The sequence below is a fragment of the Geotrypetes seraphini genome, chromosome 3, assembly GCF_902459505.1.
Source record: "Geotrypetes seraphini chromosome 3, aGeoSer1.1, whole genome shotgun sequence".
Classification (NCBI taxonomy): Eukaryota; Metazoa; Chordata; class Amphibia; order Gymnophiona; family Dermophiidae; genus Geotrypetes; species Geotrypetes seraphini.
The window spans coordinates 383,477,723-383,502,958 of NC_047086.1; the positions used below are offsets into that span (position 1 = coordinate 383,477,723).

General features: G+C 44.7%; 1 protein-coding gene across 1 annotated transcript in view; it reads right to left on the minus strand.

The window, feature by feature from the left end:
• Window positions 1–25,236, minus strand: part of EPAS1 (endothelial PAS domain protein 1) — a 308,169-nt gene that overhangs the window by 220,456 nt on the left and 62,477 nt on the right. The gene's annotated exons all lie outside the window — the stretch shown is intronic.

Genomic DNA, 25,236 nt, shown 5'->3' on the forward strand with positions numbered 1-25,236 from the left:
TCATTGACAAATATTACATTACATTAGTGATTTCTATTCTGCTTGTGCATTGCGGTTCTAAGCGGATTACATTAGAAGATGGCTGGTCATTTCCAGGCGATGACAATACAATTCTTTACATTACTTTACAAACTTTGCATAGCTAACTTTACATAACTTTTCGTACATAACTTTACAAAACTTTACGTGGAATTACTTTGCATTACTTTACATTATCTTTACGGTACTTGCATAACTTGCATTAACTTTACATAACTTATCATACATAACTTTACAAAACTTACGTGGAATTACTTTGCATTACTTTACATTATCTTTCCAGTATTTGCATAACTTACATTACATTATTTTACATAGTATAACTTTATATTACAGAAAAGCACGAATCTGTTTTTAAATTGTTATATCTGACGTTTTGAGATATTTGGAGGAAACAGTGTTTCCAGATAAGAATTGACTTATCGTCCATTGCGACTAGATTAGATGGTGCCTGTGGAGAGGTATTGCAGGAGGTTGCGAAGGGTGAGAGGATGATGGTAGATTAAATTGTTGGGATGTGTTTTTTGAATAGAATGGTTTTGATATCTTTTCGAAACTCTTTATAGTCAGTAGTTGTGATCAGCAACTAGGATATGGTGGGGTCGATTTTCGCGGCCTGTGTAGCAAGTATGTTAAAAATATGTTAAAAAGCAGCAATCTAAGTACAGAGCCCTGGGAAACCCCACTATTTACCCTCCTCTATTGAGAATATTGACCATTCAAACCTACTCTCTGTTTTCTTTCATCCAGTTCTTAATCCATAAAATGACGTTGCCTCCTGTCCCATGACTGTCTAATTTCCTCAGAAGTTTTTCATGAGGTACTTTCTCAAATATCCTTTGAAAATCCAAATACACGATATCAACTGACTCACCTTTATCCACATGTTCATTCACCCCTTCAAACAAATGCAGTAGATTGGTGAGGCAAGACTAAATCCATGTTGGCTTTCTCTCATTATTCCATGTTTATGTATATGTCCTTTCATTTTGTTCTTTATAATAGTCTCTACCATTTTGCCTGGTACTGATGTCAGACTCACTGGTCTATAATTTTCTAGATCACCTCTGGAACCCTTTTAAAAAATCAGCATCACATTGGCCACCTTTCAGTTTTCCGGTACTATGTTGGATTTTAGAGAAAAATTGCAAATTACTAACAATAGCTCTGTAAGTTCATTTTTCAATTCTGTCAGCACTATGGGATGTATACCATCCGGTCCAGGCGATACGCTACTGTTCATTTTGTCAAATTGACTCATATCTTCCAGTGTTACAGAGATTTGTTTGAGTTTCTCTGATTCATCATAATTAAATACCATTTCTGGCACCCGTAACTCCCCCACATCTTCCTTGGTACTGAATTGAATTTGATTGGTTGAGCAGCTTCTGCTTTGCTGCCTGCTCAACCAATCAAATTCAGAGCAGTGCCCTCAGGGTCTTCAGGGGGGTTGGATGAATCCCCTGAAGACCCTGACTGCATGCCACTGGCGTTACCCACACGCTAAAAAGCAAACTGAATGTTTTGGGTGCAGAGGGCATACCTAGATGTATTACCAGACCAGTGAGTCTCACATCGATAGTGAGTAAACTTATGGAAACACTAATCAAACGCCAATTAGATACGATCCTGAACGAGGAGAATCTACGAGATCCCCAACAACATGGATTTACAAAGGGAAGGTCCTGCCAATCAAATCTGATCAGTTTCTTTGACTGGGTAACAAGAAAGCTTGATATAGGGGAGTCCCTGGACGTCATGTACTTGGACTTCAGCAAGGCGTTTGATAGTGTCCCACACCGCAGGTTATTGAGCAAGATGAGTTCGATGGGATTAGGTGAAACATTAACTGCATGGGTTAAGGACTGGCTTAGAGGTAGACTTCAGAGGGTAGTGGTAAATGGTATCCTCTCCAAAACGACGGAAGTGATCAGCGGAGTGCCACAGGGCTCGGTCTTGGGCCCGATCCTATTTAACATCTTCGTAAGAGACTTAGCAGAGGGGCTTCGAGGTAAAATTACATTATTCGCCGATGACACCAAACTATGCAATATAGTAGGCAAAAGCACAGTGCCCGACAGTATGACGCAGGACCTACTCCTACTGGAGAATTGGTCAAAGACTTGGCAACTAAGTTTCAATGCCAAGAAATGTAAAGTCATGCACCTTGGCAGCAAAAATCCATGCAGGATTTACACCCTAAATGGTGAGACCCTAGCAAGGACTGCAGCAGAACGAGACTTGGGAGTGATTATTAGTGAAGATATGAAGACTGCCAACCAAATGGAGAAAGCTTCATCCAAGACTAGACAAATCATGGGTTGTATCCGTAGAAGCTTCGTCAGCCGTAAGCCCGAGGTCATAATGCCATTGTACAGATCCATGGTGAGACCCAATTCTGGAGGCCACATTACCAAAAAGATGTGCTGAGAGTTGAGTCGGTTCAGCGAATGGCCACCAGGATGGTCTCGGGACTCAAGGATCTCTCATATGAGGAATGGCTGGGTAAGTTACAGCTATACTCACTTGAGGAATGCAGAGAGAGGGGAGACATGATCGAGACGTTCAAACATGTCACGGGCTGTATCGAGGTGGAAGAAGATATCTTTTTTCTTAAAGGGCCCACGGCAACAAGAGGGCATCCATTGAAAATCAGGGGGAGGGGGGGGGGAAATTTCACGGTGACACCAGAAAATATTTCTTCATCGAAAGGGTGGTTGATCGCTGGAATAATCTTCCACTACAGGTAATTGAGGCCAGCAGCGTGCCAGATTTTAAGAAAAAATGGGATAGGCATATGAGATCACTTCATGGAGGAAGTTAGGGGGTGGGTCATCAGAGTGGGCAGACTAGGTGGGCTGTGGCCCTTTTCTGCCGTCATTTTCTATGTTTATCTAAAACTGAATATGGCTAAGAGTGAGCTCATCTTTCCACCTAACCCAGCCCCCTTCCCCCATTCTCTATTTCAGTGGACAACACTCTCCTCCTCCCTGTCTTGTCAGTTCGCATCCTTAAGATCACCTTTGACTCCTCACCCTCCTTCACTGCTCATATCCAACAAACTGCTAAAACCTGTTGGTTCTTCTACTATAACATTACAGTACCAAAATCTGACCTCTCCTTTCCGAACACACTACCAAAACCCTTATCCACACTCTCATCGCCTCTTGTTTAGATTACTGCAACTTGCTTTTCTCAGGTCTTCCGCTCAACCATCTCTCTCCCCTTCAATCCATGCAAAATTTTGCTGCACGACTTATATTCTGCGAGAACCGCCAAACTCACATTACTCCTCTTCTCAAATCACTCCCCATCCATTTCCAAACACAGTTCAAATTCTTCTTACTGACCTACAAGTGCACTCACTCTGCAGCTCTTCAAAATCTCTCCATACTTATCTCCCCCTATTCTCCCCCCACACACCTCCCCCCCTCCCCCCCCCCCCCCCCCCCCCCGGTGTACTCCATTCAACGGACAAGACCCTATGACCCGATCTTCAGAAAACTGCTTGATTCCCCCTCTGAGCCTCTTTGATGGTTTCTCTCCTTGCCCCAACAGCAGAGGGCACCCCTGGGGATCTCAACATCAGAAATTATTGATGCCGGAGCTTTTCTCTCGTATGTATTTGAGTTGCTATCAGGAATTTAATCGGCCCATTTTACATGTGAAATAGTGGTGGTTGTGGTAGGGGGGAATTGTTTAAGAATAGGCACTTATAAAATTACCCTGAGATATACACAAATGAGGTATACCCTTCTGATCTGTAACAATACTTTTACATTGCATATGACTGCATTCCAGGGGCAAAAGTTGATGGGAGTGTTGGAGCCGTTACCTTGGCAGCCAGCGCTAAAAACAATAGTGCGGCTTTGTAAAGGAGGGGGTTAGTGATTGTCATTATTAACCCCCTCCTTTACAAAGCCATACTAGCATTTTTAGCAGTGGCCACCGCTGTAACAGCTCGGACGCTTATAGGAATTCTATGAGCATCGGAGACGTTACCATGGCGGCCGGCGCTAAAAACGCTAGTGCAGCTTTGTAAAGGAAGGGGTAAATGAAATGAAAATGTAAGTCATATTTTTTCATTGTTCCACATAAATAGTAAGATATTTATTTCAAGGAGGAAAAAGATACCAGAAACTCTTGCTTAACTAATCCCCTTTTACAAAGGTGCGCTATGCTTTTTAGCGCGTGCTAAACGCCAACGTGTGCATGTTATCCTATAGACAAGTTAGCAGTTAGCACACATGTTGATTTAACGCGTGCTAAAATGCTTAGCGCGCCTTTGTAAAAGAGGGCCTAAGTGTTTCAATCATTAATATAAAAAAAAACAAAAAACCTCAATCCTCAAGAAATTTATATTTTTTTATCTTCTTAATGACTGGAGTTGCTTTGCAGATGATAACAAGGAATTGAAAACATTAAGATCGATTAAACCAGGGATGTCCAACCTGCGGCCCCGTGAAGTATTTTGTGCGGCCCCGGTCGAGGGCGATGCAGTGTTTTCCTCTGCTGCCCCCGGGTGTTTACCGTCTTGCCGGCTCCCTCCTTTGTCTTGCTGCAGCGTTTGAGCGGCTCCAGAAACATTTTTTTCAGCCAATGCGGCCCAGGGAAGCCAAAAGGTTGGACACCCCTGGATTAAACTTTCCATTCTGGTGGGAGACATTGTGTACGTACTATCGTTTCGAGAGATCAATAGCGGAACAATCTGGTGACTCTCGAAAATGTGAAGATATTTGGGGCCCATTAGACTCTTCCGTTAACTCTATCAAACTGTAATTTTCAATCCTTAGTTTCTGAAACCCTATTGCATTTGGGGATCCTTTGTTGCTCTTCATACACATCCAGGACATGGGGTGGGTGGGGGGAGGGTTCGATTCTTTTTTATAAATAGTACCTTAGTGCTTTTCTGCACTTTGTACCCTTTAACATGAAATGAAATATCTTGTGTTTTTTTTAAATCCTCTTTCAGTGATTGAAATCAGCATGGGGTCCTTTTACTAAGGCACGCTAACCGATTTGGCGCGCACTAATCTTTAATGCATGCTAAATTGATTAGCACATGCTACAGTCGCTAAATCGGTTAAAACGCCGGCCCCACCCTGTTCCAACCAAGTCACGCCCTGTTCTACCCCCAGCCCCGCCCCCTCAACCTGTTCACTTGTTGGGAGAGCATCCGCGCATGCGCTGGTGTGACGAGATGATGTCACACACATGAATGTGACGTCACCGCGTTGCATCCATGCACGCGCAGATGCCGTCCCGACATCTTTTGGCTGCTGGAAGCTTTTCAAAACCCGGACAAAGTGGCAGGTTTTGAAAAGCCGCCCGGGCCCCCGGACATGTCCTCGAAAAAGAGGACATGTCCGGAAAATCTGGTAGTCTGGTAACCCTACTCCAAGTGCCAATACATCTTTTTTTTTTTTTTTTCCCGATACCTGTTTCCATGGATACCATCTCAAGAGTAGTACATGAAATTCAGGCCTGCAATGTTACTTTACGCATGCATCATCCTCAAATGATGTCTAAATTAGACTGTAAGCTCTTCTGAGCAGGGACTGTCTGTTAAAATGTACAGCGCTGCGGATGCCTTTCAACGCTGTAGAAATAATAAATAGTCGTAGTAGTAATGACAGACTACAAGACTACTTGAATTTCAGCCCCTGGGTTCCATTCCCTTCTCTAGACTTATGTAAGTACCATCTAAAACCACTTGCTATCATTTATTAAAATCCAAGACGTCATCAAGCCCACCTACAACATTAACTTTGAACAAGCATCACCTAAGAATAGTTGGATTAGAGAGTGAAAATGCCATGCCCATTACCAAAGCCAAGAGCTTCGTCACGCGTAGGCCATAACCTCGAGCTTCCCGCCTTCTTGAACACGTAGACTCATGAACGCAACTGCTCCCTGTTATCTGCATGCAAGACCCCACAACACAATTACAGAAGGAGCAAGGAAATATTATGCAAGAGCACAGGAAGTTAACGGAGACAGTATTCTGGGCAGGCCTGGCAAGAAGCCTGTGTGAACATCAGCGAACAAGCAAAGCTCGGTCACAGAGGCCAAATTCAGCAGAGAATATTCCCACTGCAGCAAAGAACAACACTCCACAGCTTTCTGCCATTGGGCTGGACTCCAGGACTTTATGTACCTGATGGAGAGCAGATAAATGGAAGGCCTGGATTTTTTTTTTTGTTTTTGTTTTGCTTCTACAGTGTATGCTTTCTTTTGACAATATCCAATGCAATCTTCATAAGAAACAGCAAAGCTGACAAGGGCTGCTGGGTTAATACAAGAAACTGTTGCCTCTCTCAGCCACTGTTATTTAAACGATGTGGCCCAAAGATGGCCACTGGCGAAAGGCTGCGCTTTACATAGCTTCTTTATGCAACTCTGCCTAAGATCCTTTGCCAAAAGTGACATCAGAGGAAGCAAGCTCGCTTAAAAGACGGGCAATCACAGCGCGATAAACCAAGTGGCCCAGCAGAGAAGCCCATAAATTAAGCCACCGGGGCACAGCGAGCATGATGCTTTAAGTTGAAGCATGCTCCTACCATCTTCTTCTCCCCTAAGTCTTGCCCACTGACGGGGGCTTGGAGATTTAATGAGGAATTTGGGAGCTGCACAGTATTCTTCCTCCTGGTTATGACAGGCCCTGAAATATCCAGCACAGTGGGGCGTTTTTGAATGCAAAGAGTGCCAGCCCCTGGTTAGAGATGGAATGTTCCCACTATTGAATCTTCTTTCATGTAAGGAAAGATTTCTATTTGCACAGGCAATAGATGGAAGTGGGCAAGAAACAATGGCGTAGTAAGGAGGGCGCAGGAAGCAGGCCGCCCTGGGTGCCGTCTTGGTGGGGGCGCCAGCACATCTCTGTCCTCCCCCCCATGCCATGCTCGTGCCTATCCTTCCCCCACCTCCACATCTCTTTAAATCTTCGCCAGCGCGAGCAACTTCTCAGGCCTGCTGCTCGTGCCGGTCTGGCTCCCCTCTGAAATCACTTCCGGGTCGCAGGGCCAGGAAGTGACATCAGAGGGAAAAAGCCAACGCCAACACGAGCAGCAGGCCGCAGAAGCTGCTCATGCTGGCAAAGATTTAATGAGATATGGTAGGAAGGGAGGGCTCAAGTATGGTGTGGGGGGGCGTGGAAGGAGCGGAGGGGGGACGGAGAGGAGGGCATGGAGGGCGCCACTGCCCTGGGTGCCTCCTACCCTCGTTACGCCACCGGCAAGAAGTGTCATGAAGGTTCAGCTTTTTGTAATGTTGATTTTATGCTATGTATGTTTTATATGGAAACGGTTTAGATATAGACAGTATGTAAATTAAGAAAATAAATATTAGCCCTCACACTCTGGACTGCACTCCCTGGAAGCAGGGGAAACCTTGGCTCTTCAACCAGGCCTTTAATAGAAGAAGTAATGAACTTGCTAGACACAAATACACAGACAGGAGCGACACCAAATGTACATAATATACAGCAGGACATGTTTGTCTACTCCTACTCAAGCTGAGAAATTCAAAACACTATTCTGACCACATAACATAACATAACATAAGAATTTATTTCTAGGCTGCCATTACCATAAAGTTCAATGTGGTTTACAAAAGGCTAGGCTTTAAAATTAATCTCCTTATTTTGTTACTCCTGCTACTTTGTCTTATCTATATGCTCCATCTTTGCTTACACCCTATGCTGTCTATTAAAACTTTTACCATGTATTGAGTTAAAACATAAGAACATAAGAATAGCCTTACTGGGTCAGACCAATGGTTCTCATGGTGGCCAATGTAGGTCACTAATACCTGGCCAAAATCCAAGGAGTAGCAATATTCCAGCATCTCAAAGAATAGCAAGATTCCGGAACCCCAATGAGAGCAACATTCCAGAGCTGAGATTGTGATGTCATAATGCCTCATTTCACAGTGCCTCAGAGCCGACCTCATCAATGATGTTACAATGGCTTAATTGTTCTATACTTGGCACACATAAGAGTCAGACCAATGGTCCATCAAACCCAGTAGCACGTCCTCATGTTGGCCAATCCAGGTCACTAGTACCTGGCCCAAACCCAAGGAGTAACAACATTCCACCACCTCAAAGAATAGCAAGATTCCGGAACCCCAACGAGAGCAACATTCCAGAGCTGAGATTGTGATGTCATAATGCCTCATTTCACAGTGCCTCAGAGCCAACCTCATCAGTGATGTTACAGTGCATTGATTGTCCTATACTTGGCACACATAAGAGCATAAGAACAACTATACTGGGTCAGACCAATGGTCCATCAAGCCCAGTAGCCTGTTCTCACGGTGGCCAATCCAGGTCCCTAGTACCTGGCCAAAACCCAAGGAGTAGCAACATTCCATGCTATCGATCCAGGCCAAACAGTGGCTTCCTCATATTTTGACACTGTACTATAATATTTTTACTGCTATATTTGTCTATTGCTTATGTTTGGCTTATTCTTGGCTGTACACCACCTCGAGTGAATTTCTCCCAAAAGGTGGTAAATAAATCCTAATAAATAAGTATAAAGGGTTATGGATGTGATGTACTGCTTTTCTGTGGTACAACCAAAGCTGTTTACATGTATTATATGCCAGTCTTTCTCTGTCCCTAGTGGGCTGACAATCAAAATTTTTGTGCTAGGGGCAAAGGAGGGTTAAGTGGCTTGTAAGGTCAAAAGGAACCACAGTAGGAGCTGAACCCAGTTCCGCAGGCTCTCAGTCCACTGCACTAACCCGTTAGGCTACTCCTCCCCTCCACCGCACATAAATGTCCACAACACTGGCATATGCCTTATGCATGTATGCACATGGGTGCCAGCTCTGTGGGTGCAGTGGGTGCTTGAACACCCCCAATATTGAACAAACTCTTTCATTATGACCAGAGCGCTTTCTCTTGCGCAGGTGTGAAAGAGGAAGCTATGTGATGCTGGGTTCTGTGTTAGGAGTCATTGACCAGGAAAAGGATCTAGGCGTCATCGTTGAGGATACATTGGAACCCTCAGCTCAATGTGCGGCAGAAACTAAGGACTCCTTTTAAAAAGGTGTGTTAGGGCTTTAACGAGCGGAATAGCGCGCGCTAGCCACTACCGCCTCATCTTGAGCAGGCGGTAGTTTTTTGGCTAGCGCACGCTATGGCGTGCGCTAAACCGGTGCGTGCGCTAAAAACGCTAGAGCACCTTCGTAAAAGGAGCCCTAAGTAAGCAAATAGAATGTTAGGAATTATCAGGAAAGGAATGGAAAACAAAGATGAAAATGTTATAATGCCCTTGTATCGCTCTATGGTACTGCCGGAACTTGAATACCGTGTGCAGTTCTGGTCGTCATATCTCAAAAAAAGATACAGCGGAATTAGAAAAGGTACAAAGAAGAGCAACGAAAATGATAAAAGGAATGGGTCGACTTCTCTATAAGGAAAGGCTAAAGCGGCTAGGGCTCTTCAGCTTGGAGAAGAGGCGGCCCAGGGGTGATATCGATGGAGGTCTATAAAATACTGAGTGGAATGAAAAGGGTAGATATGATTCACTTGTTTACTCTTTCCAAAAATACTAGGACTAGGAGGCATGGAATGAAGCTTCTAAATAGTAGATTTGAAACAAACCGGAGACAATATTTCTTTCGTACAATATGTAATTAAACTCTGGAGAATGTGGTGAAATCAGTTAGCTTAGCGGGGTTTAAATAAGGTTTGAATAATTTCCTGAAAGAGAAACCCATAGGCTATTATTGAGATAGCTTGGGGAAATCCACTGCTTATTCCTAAGATAAGCAGGATAAAATCTGTTTTACTACTTGGGATCTAGCTAGACCTGGGTTGGCCACTATTGGAAACAGGATACTGGGCTTGATGGACCTTCGGTCTGTCTTAATATGGTAGTTCTTATGTGAGCCAAGTAGAGGATAATAAAGCCATTGTGACATCACTGGCAAGGTTGGCTCTTAGGCATTGTTGGAACGAGGCATTATGACATCACAATCTCAGCTCTGGAATGTTGCTACACTATGGGTTCCTGCCAGGTATTTGGGACCTGGGTTGGCCACTGTTGGAGACAAGATAATGGGATTGATGGACTTTCGGTCTACCCCAATATGGCAATTCTTACGTTCTTATCTTGACAAATGGCAATATTGCAGAGTGGTGCAGCAGGACAGGGGGGAAAGAATATTCCACCCCCCCTAGTGCATTTTGAGAATCCTCAAAAATTGACTTCTGGCTACGCCCCTGGACTGCAGCAGAGTGAAAGAATGTTGACGGTGGCTGTTTTTGAAGGAGTTTGATACTTATTTGATTTTGCTGGAGTGATGAACATCTTTAACCTCTAACAAGAGTTCGGATAGACTGCAAATTTGGGAACACCACAGTTGTGTGCTGAATGATAGGGTAGATTTCAGCGCCGACGCATACTTTAAACAGAGCGCAAAGAAGGGCTGCAGCCAGCCTGGAGCGGCAGGGACAAATCTGGCCACCTTGTTGGGCAGACCGGATGGAGCATCCAGGTTCCTTTATCTGCTCTCCTTAACTACGTTTACGATCGTGGTCATTTTAGAAGGGCTATTCGCACTTGAGATGTGCATAAAACTGGCTCTTAAACATTTTATCTTGGGGAAGAGTGTGGCGCAGTGGTTAAAGCTGCAGCCTCAACACCCTGAGGTTGGGGGTTCAAACCCACGCTGCTCCTTGTGACCCTGGGCAAGTCACTTAATCCCCCCATTGCCCCAGGGACATTAGACAGATTGTGAGCCCAACAGGACAGACAGGAAAAATGCTTAAGTACCTGAATAAATTCATGTAAACCACAGGTGTCAAAGTCGGTCCTCGAGGGCCGCAATCCAGTCGGGTTTTCAGGATTTCCCCAATGAATATGCATGAGATCTATTTGCATGCACTGCTTTCAATGCATATTCATTGGGGAAATCCTGAAAACCCGACTGGATTACAGCCCTCGAGGAGGGACTTTGACACCCCTGATGTAAACCGTTCTGAGCTCCCCTGGGAGAACGGTATAGAAAATTGAATAAATAAAAGTCCCCATTTTATACAGCCGGGATATGTACATCTCAAACCCAAGCACGTGCAAATGGCATGGGACCCTGGTGTAGGCGTGTTTCGGACGGAGCTAGTGATGTTTCTTCCCCATTTCAGAAGAGGGCTAAAAATCTGTGTCCTACAAGGTCGAAGTCAGGAGTTGCACCTGCTGCCAATCACATTTCGGATTCGGTAAACAGCTGCTGTTATTGAGCTGCACTCTACTAGAAGTATTAGGGAGGTTTCAGCACTGCATACGCCTTTCAGCGCTATAGGAATGATAAAGAGCAGAAGTAGTTGCCCCCTTAACCCATTAGCCAGTGATTTTTGTAACTCATCAAAAGTCAAACTGGCAAGGAATACTGGTGGCTGGGACAGCTGCGGGAAAATGCATGTTTACATTTCTATAATGGCAAAGAAAAAAAACATGTATGTGCTGGTTTTCAACCCAAGGAAATTTTCAGCCTTTTTATTTCCCCCCTAATAGAAATTTACGCAGCAGATTCTGTTCTAAAATACTAGTGAAATTCAATTCTGACTTCCGTGTCCTGTCTACAATATTAGATTTTGGAGTACACTTCTCCCTCCGAATCTGCAGTTTCAGTATCCGCGGATTCGGTTATTCGTGATTTTTTATTTTTTTTTTAATTAAAGCTGCATTCCGGACCTTCCCCGCCTCCCTCCCGGCATCCCAGACCTTACCTGGTGGTCTAGCGGGCTTTCGGGACTGGAGCGATCTTCCTACGCTCCTGCCCCGTGCATATCACGCATAGGAAATGGCTGCCGTGAGTTCCCTTAGTGATCTGCACGGGGCAGGAGCGTAGGAAGATCGCTCCTGCCCCGAAAGCCCGCTAGACCACCAGGTAAGGTCTGGGATGCCGGGAGGGAGGCGGGGGTGGGTCAGAGCCGGCCAAAAAGTTATTTGCGAATTTTCAATATTCGCGGGCCGGCTCTGCCCCTAACCCCGTGAATATTGAGGGAGAAGTGTAATTAGGATGAAGGCTGGTTTTAAAATATGCCGTCTGCAGCTAACGAACTGAAAAGAATCACTTGTGACACCGACACGAGGGGCCGCTGAAAAGTTCTCAGCCCAACCAACAAAGTTGGGTCAGTTTTCACCGAGGGCTATACATTCAAGCCCGGATTCTATAAATGACGCCGGAATTGGCGGCCTCCTAAAAACGGCCGTCGATCGCATGTCAAACACAATCGGTGCAGTTTATAGAATGGCGGCTGTTTTTAAAGCAGGCGCCTAAAATATAGGCCAGCATTTTACAAGCCTATACTTAAGGCGCCCGTCTTGCGCCTATGAAAGCGCCTAGGGTCACCTAAGGACGCCTAAGATCACTTCCGGCATAAACCACACCCGTGCCGGCCTCAGGTGCCCTTAGGCATGCCTAGGTGCTTCCATAGGCATGCGAACGGCGCCTTCAATGTAGGTGCTGTTCGCAACATCGATTAAAAAAAAAAAAGTGCATCCCAATTGGTTAATTAGATGGCCGCAGGACGCCTACCACCGCCTAACTTCGGGATGCTGTTACAAGAACCCGGGCCCAAGTCCAGCGATTTTCCACATTTTTCATTCTGTTGGAAAAATATGGAATGAAAAAAGTGGAAAAAAAAAAAATCGCTGGACTAAGGCCCTGTTTTATTAAGGTGCGCTAAGTGATTAGCGCGCGCATGTTAGTCTATGGACACGTTGGCGCTTAGCGTGCACTAATCAGTCAGCGCACCTTAGTAAAACAGGGGGTAAATGTACGGACCTCGATGGAGACTGCCCCAACTTTGTCGGTTGGCCGGAGAACTTTTCAACGGCCCCTCACATTCTTTACAAACAGCAATGATATTGATTGTACAACCATCAAAATTATTTCCTGCCTTTATTTTAGTATTTCAGGTATTCAAAATGCATAGACTGCTCATAACGGAACACTTTTGAAAGGCAGGGAATAGTAGCATTTTTGGAAGTTATTATGAGGTGGATCACAATATTATATTTTACTAGTCTTTAAGCCCGTTACATTAACGGGTGCTAGAATAGATGTGTCTGTCTGTGTTTCTTTATCTCTCTCCTTGGCCGCTGTCTGTGTCCTTCTGTCTTCCCCTCCCCCCAAGCAAAGCTGTCTGCCTCCAGCACACACCTCCTCTCAAAGCAGCCCCCTTTCCCTCTCCCTAACTGTCTCTCCATGGCCCTCTTCTGTCTTCCCCCCCCCCAGAGCAAAGCTGTTTGCCCCAAGCACACCCCTCTCCCCAAAGCAGCCCCTTTCCCTCTCTCTGCCTCTCCATGGCCCCTTCTGTCTTCCCCCCCAGAGCAAAGCTGTCTGTCCTCAGCACACCTCCCCCCCCCCCAAAGCAGCCTCCTTTCCCTCTCCATATCTCTCCATGGCCCCTTCTGTCTCCCCCCAGCACACTCTTCCCCCCAAAGCAGCCCCCTTTCCCTCTCCCAAGGGGATCAATTCTTACCCTCCCTCCATCCCGGCATCTTCTGGCCTGCTCTTCAAAGCAGCCTGCGATCGTGGTGGCCGGCTTTAGCGAATCTCGCAGGCCGCTCTCCAACTCGGTAGCACGTTCCCTCTGACGCGATCCTGTGCATCAGAGGGAACGTGCTACTGAGGTTGGAGAGCGGCCTGCGAGGTTCTGTAAAGCCGGCCGCGATCACAGGCTGCTCTGAAGAGGAGGATCAGCGGCGGCGGCAGCGGTAGCGGTGATCGAGGGTGGGAGGTGTGTTCCCTTCCGAGGACACGGGCTGGGAGAAAGCTTGCCTGTGCTTCCTCGCAGCAGCAGTTGGTGAGTGAGGGCGGGAGGAGGGAAGTGGCCAGAATGTTCCCTGCCGCCGGGTTCTAAAATGGAACACGGCCACGGATCACACACAGCGGCAGGGATCACGCTGTTTAACAGCGCATGCGCCAGTAAGCTTTTATTATATAGGATGATTGTAAATTCCATGTGAAAAGGATCTCCATTATAGTTTGCAATCAGCAATTGCTTGCTACATTACAAGGATAAGAAGAAGGGATCTTTCTTTCTTGCTAGAAAGTTCTTGGTGTTAAATGTCATTACTGAAAATATTTTCCTTTTTTGTATTTTAGGATTGTTATCACTCCAGTTTATGGGTGAAATATTATCATTGTTTAAATAAAGTTATTTACTGTTTACAACTTCTCTCTTTTGAACTTTGGACCCTGGTTGCGAAACCCTGTCTCTTATCGGGACTATTTTTAAGTAAAAAAACTGTCCTGCTCCACAACCTATGCGACAAAATAAAAACATCCACGCAGATCAAAATAATTTGAGTCCAAAAAACTATTGTTTATTTCTTTGTTCAGATGTATTTCCTATCTTCTCTAAATTGTGAGAATTACAGTAACTGGCTTCATAAAAATCTATTCAGTTAGGGTAAACACCAACACATGCAACAGGCAGATAAGATCGTCATTTTTCCTGTGACGTAGGCATGACTTTTGAAATTAATTCCGAAGTTAGGAAATACTGCGCTATCTGCTTGTCACGTTTCATTTTGTTTCTGCTGTTTACAAAACTCATGGGAGAACAAGCAGAAAGAAAGATAAAAAACTTTGAAGCATTACTCTGAAGAGCGAGATTTCATGAAAATCTGTGTATTCGCTTTGTCCCCATATGGACTTGACGGTTCATAGACAACCCCGCGAAAGACAAAGACGCGCGCCGACAACTGAGCGCAAGATGGAGGCGCACGCCGAAGAAAATTACAGTTTTTAGGGGATCCGATGAGGGGTTTTGTTGGGTAGCCCCCCCAGTTTACTTAATAGAAATCGCGCCGGCGTTATGGGGGGTTTGGGGGGTTGTAACCGTCCACATTTTACTATAAACTTAACTTTTTCCCTAAAAACAGGGAAAAAGTGAAGTTTTCAGTAAAATGTGGGGGGTTACAACCCCCCACAATGCGGCGCGATCTCTATTAAGTAAAGTGGGGGGGTTCACTCCCCCCCACACACCCCCGTTAGAGCCCTAAAAACAGCAATTTTCTGCGGTGCGCACCCCCGCGCTGCGCTCAATTGTCTGGGCGCGCCTTTGTCCCGGCGCGCTTTTGACCTGACACCGGACTTGACTATTAGTTTTGTCTCCTCTGCTCTCCTAGCTCAACAGAGCAAGAACAGCGAACTATCATCCATAAATACTTTATCGGGTATGTAAATAAAAACAGGAGACAAAGTTGGGAAACTGAGACTGAGGGGAGAAGGAGGCATAGAGAGAGACAAGGTGAAAGAAATGAGAAAGGGACTGGAGAAGGTCCACTGCCGGTCCCCAAGGTATAAATGGTTATAGGAACCAACTTATCAAAATGATTGGGGAGGTGCTCTTAAACCCAGTTTGCTCAAAACTGGGGGTATCAAGAACCCAGAGCACTCACAGAGTTGGCTCCTATGTATGGTAATGGGCTGTAGACCATCTCCACTTACAGAAGAGAGGATGACAATGAAGCTTGCCAGCCTGGAAGTAAACCAAACTATGAGGTCAGATCTCTAGGACACTAATGGAGCACAGAGAAGTTCTAGCAAGATGGAGATGGTCCTGTAGGACTCGAACAGAAAGGATATTGTCCCTCTTCACAAAAATAGTAACAGGGAAGGTGATGGGAATCACAAGTGGCACAGAGTGACCTCATGCGATGGTTGAATTAATAAAGTCGCTACTACAGGGAAGAATACTCAGGAATCTTGAAACTGGCAGGTAACAAGAACCAATGAAGATCATGTCAAACCAACCTGATTATCTCCCTTGACTGTGTGACCAGGTAAATATACCAGGAGCCAACTCGGTTTGTTGTATACTTCAATTAAGGCAAAGCTACAGTATATACTTTTTCTTTCATAGAAACATGATGGCAGATAAAGGCCAAATGGCCCATCCAGTCTGCCCATCTGCAGTAACCATTATCTCTTGCTCTTTCTAAGAGATCCCTTGTGACTATCCCACACTTTCTTGAAATCAGATACAGTCTCTGTCTCCACCACCTCTTCCGGGAGACTGTTCCACGCATCTACCACCCTTTCTGTAAACAAATATTTCTTTAGATTACTCCTGAAGCTATCACCTCTTAACTTCATCTTATGCCCTCTCATTCCAGAGCTTCCTTTCAAATGGGGGCGGGGTGGTCCTGGAGAGAGCGGCAGGACTTGCTGGCCTAGGCCCAGTAGGTAGCTGCAGCATCCCTGTCCACTCGTACCGCAGCTTTCAGGACCCTGAAGCCAACCGTCAGAAGACGTTCCAGTGTCTGACCTAGCTTAAGTCGCCGCGGCGTAGTTGGTGGTTCGGATGCGAACCCTGATGGAGGATCCATCCTTGGAAAGATATTTTAAAGGCCACCGATATACAGTCGCTAGTATTGATTTTTAATGCCAATATGAAACAATTAGTTATCCCTTGAGGAAGGCAACTCTGCTTGCCGAAACCCGGATCCTGGTCGGAACTTCATGACATATTTTCAGTAATGGCCCCTCTTACCTGGAATGCCCTGCCTTTATACATAAGAGAAGTTAAAGACCTCAATATATTTAAAACCAATTTAAAAACTTTTCTTTTTAAAGCTTCTTTTAATCTTTAAACAATCCTTTTTAACAATTTTATCCCAATCCTTATGTTTTTCCCCTACTTGGCTTTTTCTTTCTTCTCATCTGAATAACAGTAATTTTGTAACTTTTACCTTATCTTTTCCCTTCCCTTATGTATCTGAGTTTGTCTGTTTTGTCAGTTTGTTTTTATCCCCTTTTAAAGCTGTACAACATATATTTTAATGTCACTCGCTTAGTATGTAATAAGCGATTTATCAAATTTGATTAAACTTGAAACTTGAACTTTCCTAGGATCCCATTCACCTTCAAATGGTCTTTTTAAAGACCTAGGACTTTTATATTGTTTACACATTCAGTGTAACTATTGGTTGGCTCAGATATCTCTCTTGCCGGAGTCTGTCATAGGGGAAAACACCCTCCAGTGATTCAAGGCGAAGCTAGATAAGTTCCTGCTGAACACGGACGTATGCAGGTAGGGCTAGTAGTCTCAGTTAGGGCGCTGGTCTTTGACCGGAGGGCCACCACGTGAGCGGACTGCTGGGCATGATGGACCACTGGTCTGACCCAGCAGCGGCAATACTTATGTTCTTTTTGTTTTAACTTAAGCACATAGACATGACACCAATGTTCTTCTATAAAACAACTTATCCTATAGCTGAGGGATCAAGATAGGGGACAAGATAGGTGGTACAGAGTGCTTTGGGATAAAAAGATGGGAGACTGAACTCAAGGCAAGTTGTTTATACAGTTAAACAAGATATAAGGAACTGATTTAGTTAATGTGTGTGTGGCAAGCCGGTCCCGGTGCAGAAGAGTGTTTAGCCAATCACCCTTCGTATTAAAGACTTGGGTGAAGAGTCATTTTTTCTCCTGCTTCCTGAAATAGAGGTAGTCTGGAGTTAGACATAGCCCATCTGGGAGTAAATTCCAGAGTGTTGGGGGCCATTCCCGAGAAGGCTCGCTGGGTATCACATTGCACAAATTCTTTGAGGAGGGTACAACTAGTGATGCTCCTTGAGAGGACCTCAGAGGTCTCAACGGTGTATAAAGGACTAGCTTGTTCTTTAAGTATTCTGGCCCATTTTGTCTCAGTACCTTGAAAATTAAACAGAGAGATTTAAATTTAGCCCTGTAAGGTACTGTTAGCCAGTGTAGTTTGTGAAGGAAGGATGCGATGTGGTCAGGCCTCTTGTAGCCTTCTATCAGTCGTGCTGCAGCATTCTGAATTAGTTGCAGCTGATGAAAACTCTTTTTGGTTAGACCAGTGTACAGGGCATTGCAGTAGTCTAGTCATGATGTTATCATGACATGGACCACTGTAGTCAGACTAGTCTTTTCAATTTATGGAGAGAGATTTCACAGCTGCCAAAGATGATCGAGACAATTTTTAAAGGTTGTTTACGAGTCTAGCAGTGTCCCGAGATTCCTAACCTGTGATGTTAGGGGGAGTTCAATGACTTTACAGACAACAGCGAGATTCAGATGCTTTACATACAACTATGTGGTTTCATTTAAGACAGCCTTTATGCTGGTCTACCATTATCTACCTAGGTAAATGAATAGCGATGAAATATTGCAGACTACCTGCAGAATTAGGGGGAACATCCACTCTCCACCCTTGCTCTACCCCACTGTAAATTCACCATTCATTGCTAAGATAATCAAAATTATAGTTACCTCACAATTCATTGACTTCCTAGATCATTCTCAGCTACTTGGTCCAGCAGAGTCCAGATTCTTTGGGGGTTTTAGTAGAGAGATGGTATCATTTGTCAATGTAACGGATAAGGATAGGATTGCCTTTTCAATTTGACTGGACCTCTCTTCGGTATTCAATGTGCTAGATTTCGGATCAGACTAGATTTATTTATTGAAAAATTTGCTACCCGTGACATCCAACAATTCTGTGCTGGGTACAGTAAAACATACACAATAAAATTAAATTAACAAACAAACTCAACAAAGTTATAAAAGCACATACAAAAATTATTTTTCTCTCTCTCAAATAACACCATCTTTTCCAGTTTCCAAAACTACAATACCGGACCAAAATACATTTAATCCTAAACGTTCAAAAAAAAATTCTCTCTCGAATAACATACGGGTCCTTTTACTAAGGTGTGGTAGCCTATTTAGCGTGCGCAAACCGATATAGCGCAACCTAATCGATTTAGCGTGCGCTAAACGCTAATGCGTCCATTATATCCAGTACCGGGAAAGATGGTACAGGCGCTGATAAAGGACCGCATCATTAATCACCTTGGCGGACACAATCTGATGAGGACTAGCCAGCACGGCTTCAGCAAGGGGAGATCTTGCTTGACGAACTTGTTGCACTTCTTCGAGGGAGTAAACAGGCAGATAGACAAGGGAGAGCCGGTCGATACTGTATATCAGGATTTTCAGAAGATGTTCGACAAGATCCTGCATGAACGACTACTCTGAAAAATTGCGAGCCATGGAATCGAGGGTGATACTCATGTGGATAAAAAACTAGTTGGCGGATAAGAAACAGAAAGTGGGGGTGAATGAACAATACTCGGACTGGAAAAGCGACATGGGCGGAGTGCCGCAGGGTTTGGTGCTTGGACCCGTGCTCTTCAATATATTTATAAATGACCTGGAAATTGGTACGACAAGCGAGGTGATTAAATTTGCAGACGATACGAAGCTATTCAGAGTAGTGAAGACGCAGAAGGATTGCGAAGACCTGCAACATGACATAAACACGCTCGAGAAATGGGCCGCGTCATGGCAAATGAGGTTTAACGTGGATAAGTGTAAGGTGATGCATGTTGGGTAACAAAAATCTTATACACGGGGCGGCACTTGGAGAGACCCCACAGGAAAGAGACTTGGGAGTACTGGTCAACATGTCGATGAAGCCGTCCATGCAATGTGTTGCGGCAGCGAAGAGGGAGAACAGAATGCTAGGAATGATTAAGAAGGTTATCATGCCTCTGTACTGGGCCATGGTACACCCTCACCTGGAATACTGCATCCAGCACTGGTCACCATACATGAAGAAGGACACGGTACTACTCGAAAGGGTCCAGAGAACAGCGACTAAAATGGTTAAAGGGCTGGAGGAGTTGCCGTACAGCGAGAGATTAGAGAAACTGGGCCTCTTCTCCCTCAAAAAGAGGAGACTGAGAGGGGACATGATTGAAACGTTCAAGATAATGAAGGGAATAGACTTAGTAGATAAAGATAGATTGTTCACCCTCTCCAAGGTAGGGAGAATGAGAGGGCACTCTCTAAAGTTAAAAGGGGATTCCGTACAAACATAAGAGTTCTTCTTCACCCAGAGAGTAGTGGAAAACTGGAACGCTCTTCCGGAGGCTATTATAGGGGAAAACACACTCCAGGGATTCAAGACAAGGTTGGACAAGTTCCTGATGAACCAAAACGTACGCAGGTAGGGTTGATCTCAGTTAGGGCTCTGGTCTTTGACCTGGGGGCCGCCGCGGGAGCGGGCGGCTGGGCGCGATGGACCTCTGGTCTGACCCAGCAGCGGCAATTCTTATGTTCTTAAGTCTTAAAGGATCACTTGGGAGAGCATAGGATATCTAGTCTGGGACCCTATAGATACATAATAGAGTGGAAATGCTTCCAGGGTCCAAGAAAAATACAGTAGAAGAGCCTACTCAAGAGCTAAAATAGAGAGGAACTGGTTTTAAGAAAGGTTTGGACAAGTTCCTGGAGGAAAAGTCCATAGTCTGTTATTGAGAAAGACTTGGGGGAAGCCTCTGCTTGCCCTAGATCAGAAGCATGGAATATTGCTACACCTTGGGTTTTGGCCAGGTATTGGTGACCTGGATTGGCCACCGTGAGAACGAGCTACTGGGCTTGATGGACCATTGGTGTGACCCAGTAAGGCTATTCTTATGTTCTAAAGCAGTGCAACATGCAGAAAGTGAAAAACTATCAAAGTATCACTTGCAAGAGACAAGATTTTGGACCAACTATCTTGAGGCCCTCAGTATTATAAAGAATGATTCTTTATGAAAAACCTGTGCCTTAAGTGTCCGGCAGTCGCATCCGCAATCGCCTTCAGCTCTCACCTCCTCCAGCACCGGACACACGCACAAGCTGCACTGCCTCCAACGGTGACCTTACGTTCTGGAACGTTTGCCTGCCTGACTGCCGTAACCTCATGCAGGCGCTTTTTTGAGTCTGCAGGCAATTGTGAGGTGGAGTGGAGAGGACAATCGCTTACAGACGCAGGAAAGTGCTTGCATGAGGTTATGGCAGTCAGGCAGGCAATGTTCCAGAACGCGACCGCCGGACACTTAAGGCACAAGTTTTCCATAAAGGAATCATTCTTTATAATATCGAGGGCCTCAAAATAGTACCTGGTGGGCCACATGTGGCCCCCGGGGCCACGAGTTTGAGACCACTGCCATAGAGTGACGAAGACTAGAAAGTCTCACAATTTTCAAGGACGGCCCATCCAAGCACATCTTGTTCTCGGAGCGCAAAGATCATGACAGCTGATGAAACTGAAAAAGAGAGCTCAACCGGACTCTTGTCATTCAGTAACTTGAAAATCAAAAATAATGTTTTGAATGCAATACGTAAAGCAAATGGCAGCCAATGAAGACCATCCAGAACTCAGAAACACTGTTGTCTAATGCTTTTTGGAACCTCGGATGGATGTGATTCAAAAGGTGAGCTTTCAAGGTCAATACTGCCATCCCTGAAACTCCCTCCAAGAAGAATGGCTTCAGTGGCGTAGCAAGGGTGAAAGGCGCTTGGCGAGGTGATCCCTCCCCCTGCAGCACGAATGCCCCTTGAACATGAGGATGTTACTGGCCAGACTTTACGGTAGATATCCTGCAAACAACGGGATGGTTGGATAGGCCGGAGTGAGCTTAGACATCAACTTCAGCAGTTGGAACCTAAGACAATACCAGGTAGCCTTTAGTCTATGGCCCAGAAAAATCAAAGAAAAGACAAGTTAATTTAATCATGTATTTTTATTGAGAATAACTAATGGGCAGACTGGATGGACTATTCAGGTCTTTATCTGCCATCATTCACTATGTTACTATGTTTAAGAATAGAATTACAGAGGGAATGATGAGGTAGAGAGGGTAAGGAACTACAGAGGGAATGGCAAACTGATTTTTGTGCTTTGCAAGTTGATAAGGGTAGGACAGTAGCAGCAACTATACTACAGGGAGGCTGCAGAGGAAGAAATGATCAGATACTGGTGTCCTTCTAAGCCACGGTGGCCATTTTCCTTTCTTAGTCTCTCCCTTGCATTAAGTCTTCTGCCTCCAGCTATGTCCTCTGATCCAAGGGTTCCCAATGAACAGTTATTTCAATGTTATGCTCTCCACTCTCCCCTTTCTCTTGAATAGCAATATAGTGGCAAGAAATAACCCCAGACCTCCCTATCTTGCCTGCTCTCCCATTATTTAAAAAAATAAAATAAAAATAAAAAGTACCCCAATAGCCCTACCTCCTTGATATATAAACAAAAGCCCAAGTGGCTTGGGATCTCATTATACCCCATATCATTTTAACACCACCCTCCCCCTCCAGCTTAAGCAGGGAGGAAGTACAGATTTATTGTCTTTTTATCTTGGCATCCAGAAGTCTTTTGCCAACAATATTGATCATATATCTACCGTGTTTTCCCGAAAATAAGACACTGTCTTATATTAATTTTGGGCCCAAAAAATGTACTAGGTCTTATTTTTGGGGAAACACAATATTCAATTTACTCCTGAGTCTCTCCCCTTTCACCTCATTCTAATGCCCCTTGAACCTCCTTTTAACTGAAGGATGCCTCACTCCTGTGCATTTATATCAGACATTTTCAATCATCCCCTTGTACCTTTCTTCCCAAATATACATACCGGTATCCCTCCATCCCATCCCCCCCACCCGCTGACCCTTCTATCTCTCGCTCCCAAACGAATCCCACCGACCACGAGACTGAAATACCTTCTTGCTAACGGCAGCAATCTAGACAGGCTGCTTCGGGCCTTCTCCTGCCGGGGCGTTCTGTGTGCCGCGTCGCTGATGACATCATCAGTGATGTGGCAGAGGAATGCCCCGTCGGGAGAAGGCCACGCAGCAGCCTGTCTAGATTGCTACCGACGCTGCCGTTTGCAAGAAGGTATTTTGCTCTCGCGGTTGGCGGGGTTAGGATGGGAGGGAGAGATGGAAGGGTCAGCGGGGGGAAGCGCTGCTACTGTCAAATCCAGCGCTTCAACTAGGGCTTATTTTTGGGATAGGGCTTATAGTAAGACTTACCCCTAAAATCATGCTAGGGCTTATTTTCGGGGAAACACAGTAGTTGATGCTTGTTTTGTGAACTGCTGTTTGTTTAAAATATTATGCATGTTCCTTTTGTCCACCACCTAGATTTTAAGCGGTTTATAAATTTTTTAAATAAATAAAGTATACACAATCAGCCCACTGACAGAGCCATAGGCAGCGGAACGCTACTTTGTCTGTGGGAGCCCGGAAGTTCCGCTCTAGCGTACGACCTCTCAGCAGCTCCTGAATCCCCCACCCACCTCCTCCTGGAGCTCAGAACGGTTTACATGAATTTATTCAGGTTTTTAAGCATTTTCCCCTGTCTGCTGTAAACATTAAAACTGTGAGGAAACCACCAGAGGCCTTTATGCTACATAATTCACAGAAAACATGCCCACACGTGCTCATCCACATCACATGCAAATGCCACTGCATCTTTGAGTCCATTCGTGCAAGTCAGCTGGAACTTGCCAGATCTGGCTTCAATAAAAATTAAAATAAGTAGGCTATAGGTGGAGGAGAATCAGAGTGTACGATGATGCAACTTCCTGTTTCCAAAACGGGTAGTTTTATGACACAGCACAACCGGCAGCAAATAACTCACAGGCCATAACTGCAAATAAAAGAAACTGACAGTCTACTTGACACAAATCATTTAAAAAAAAAATTTAGCACCTACTCTTTGGAACAAACTTCTTGAATTTCATTTTAAAGCTTTTAAGACTCTTTTAAAAACATTTTTTTTTTCATTTAGCTTTCGGTTCTGACATTCCTCAAACCGATCATATATGTGAATAAGATATTTTTCTTTACATTTTGAAGGTTTAAGTAGAGATACATGAGGGGTTTTTCATTTCTCTCTTTCTTTTCTTGCATGATAGGTTAGGTCTTTTCCTGTATTTTACGGAGTTCCCTTCTTTTTCATGTATTTGATTTTAATTGTTAGCCACTGAGAACTGTTGTAAGCTTCGGCAGGGTATCAAATTTTAATACACAAGCATAAATGCCCTCCACAACACAAGCAGCTCCCATCTGTCTGTCCCACAAAGGTTTCCCAGGCAGATGAGACACAATTTCAAAGTGAGTTTCCACACAGAAGCTTAAAAGCCAGAGGTGTTAGCAAATGGGTCAAAAGTCTAATAAAAGGTATCCAGATTGCAATCCCAGCAGCAGCAATTAACTTTCAAGCACTAGTTAATAAAATCTATTTAACATTAACTCGAAATTTGGCTTCCCAGTCTGTCAAGTCAATAAAAACACAACTTTATTTACCTTACTATACTAATTCATCCAGCAGGCCTGCGCCTCTAGCTAATACTTCCCAGGAGTTGTGTAAACATACAGTAGATAATAATGTTCGGCAAGTCATAAATTTAAGAAGCTAAAAATAGCGTCTTTAAACAAAAGCATTGCAAGACAGCCCAAAATGTGGTGAACAAAATGCGCCTTTCAGTTCTGAATTTCAGCATCCAAGATTCCAGATACTCTGGGTAGCCCACCACCCCCTCCACTACCCCCACTTAAGCCTTTTCTGCATGAAAGCCTATCAACAGAAACAAAGGAAATGACCCTGGCAAACCCACAGAGAAAAAGTCCCAGAGAAACAAAACCCACTGCGGAGAAGTGATGTTATTGATAAATCAACTTAGCAAACACAGTCTGTGTTTCGACAAGGATGTCTTCCTCAGGGGTCTCTGCTTCTGCGGATTAGTACTTTTGGCACGTAGGTTTTCCACGTATCGTCCACCCAAGGACTAGCAGAGACCCCTGAGGAAGACATTCTTGTCGAAACACAGACTGTGTTGGGTCCAGCGTAGAGAATGACACGGTGGCAAAATTCATCACCGTTCCCGTCCCCGCGGATAACCGCGGGAAATAATCCCATGCCATTTTCTAGTGTCTATTTCAACCTCAGTCCTTCTGCACCAGCATTCTTCAAAGCAAAGCTTGCGGGTCAGTGGTTGTGGCCATTCATACTCTGATTCTTATGGGAGCCAAGGATAATGAAGCCATTGTGACATCACTGATGTGATTGGCTCTTAGGTACTGGTGGAATGAGGCATTATGACATCACAATATCTGCTCTGGATACCAGAGACTGTCATTCTGTAGTGTCTGTTTCAACCTCAGTCCTTCTACACCAGCATTCTTCAGAGCAAAGCTTGCGGGTCATTGGTTGTGGCCATTCATACTCTGAGTCTTCCCTCTCTCCTTAAAGAATGACATGAAGATGGTTTCCCGCGGTTATCCACAGGGATGGGGACGGTGATGAATTTTGTCACCGTGTCATTCTCTAGTCCAGCGCTCCCAGCGGATGGGTCCTAGAGATTTTTA